Here is a 1,073-nt window from a genome sequence, read left to right on the forward strand (position 1 = left end):
ATCTGCATCTCTCGAACTTCATGGAACTTTGTGAGACTTTTAAAGTCAATGGAGTTAGTGATGATGTCATTCGTTTGAGACTGTTTCCATTCTCACTTAGAGAAAGAGCCAAGAGTTGGTTAATCTCCTTGCCACCAAATTCCATAGCAACATGGACAGACTTAGCAACTAAATTTCTGTCTAAGTTCTTTCCCCCAGCAAAGTCTGCTAAGCTGCGAGGAGAGATCAACAATTTCTGTCAACAAGAGAATGAGTCTCTCTATGAGTCTTGGGAGAGGTTCAAGGACTTAATCAGAAAGTGTCCTCATCATGGTATTGAGAAGTGGATCCGGTTCATAATTTCTATAACGGGTTGGTTGGTAACACTAGAACTCTAATAGATGCAGCAGCTGGCGGAGCCTTTATGAGAAAGAGTGCTAATGAGGCGTATGATCTATTAGAGGAGATGGCTCTAAACAACCAGCGGTGGCCAGAAAGGAGTCAATCTAAGAAGGTAGCTGGTGTGTTAGAGGTTGATGCCATTACAAAGCTGACAGCTCAGGTTGAGGCCCTAACAAAGCTGATCGAAGTGCAAGCCAAACAAGCTCAAGTGGTTTGTGAGATATGTGGAGGTCCCCATGACTTTTCTGAGTGTCAGGCAGATGTGGATGATTTGCCAATGGATCAAGCAAAAGCCATTGGAAACTATTCCCAAAACAATAATTATGGGCACAACCAACAGGGGTTCTACCAGCAGAGAAACCAGCCCCAACAAAACCAACAATAGCTGCAACAACAAAGTTCTAGTGGAGGCTCCACTATCCAAGCTGATTTATTGCTCCAATTCATGATGGAAACTAGAGCCTCTATTAAAACTCTAGAAACTAAAATGGAACAATTGGCTACTCAAGTGGAAAAACAAGCTCAAGGAAATTCGCCTAGCACTAATGATGCAAAAGGAAGAGAACAATGTAAAGCAATTTCCTTAAGGAGTGGAAAGAAATATGATGGGCCTGAGATGATACAACCAGTGGATGAAGAGATTAAAGATCAAACAGCACCAACTCAAGCATCATCAGATAAGAAGATTACTG

At 42.0% G+C, this 1,073-nt stretch overlaps 1 non-coding gene across 1 annotated transcript; it reads right to left on the minus strand.

Moving 5' to 3' along the window:
• Positions 1–209: 209 nt before the first annotated feature.
• On the minus strand, positions 210–316 carry LOC115703385 (small nucleolar RNA R71). The gene has a single exon (XR_004009153.2). It is a non-coding gene; the product is annotated as a small nucleolar RNA R71 (small nucleolar RNA).
• Positions 317–1,073: the final 757 nt, after the last annotated feature.

The sequence above is a fragment of the Cannabis sativa genome, chromosome X (assembly GCF_029168945.1).
Source record: "Cannabis sativa cultivar Pink pepper isolate KNU-18-1 chromosome X, ASM2916894v1, whole genome shotgun sequence".
Taxonomy (NCBI): Eukaryota; Viridiplantae; Streptophyta; class Magnoliopsida; order Rosales; family Cannabaceae; genus Cannabis; species Cannabis sativa.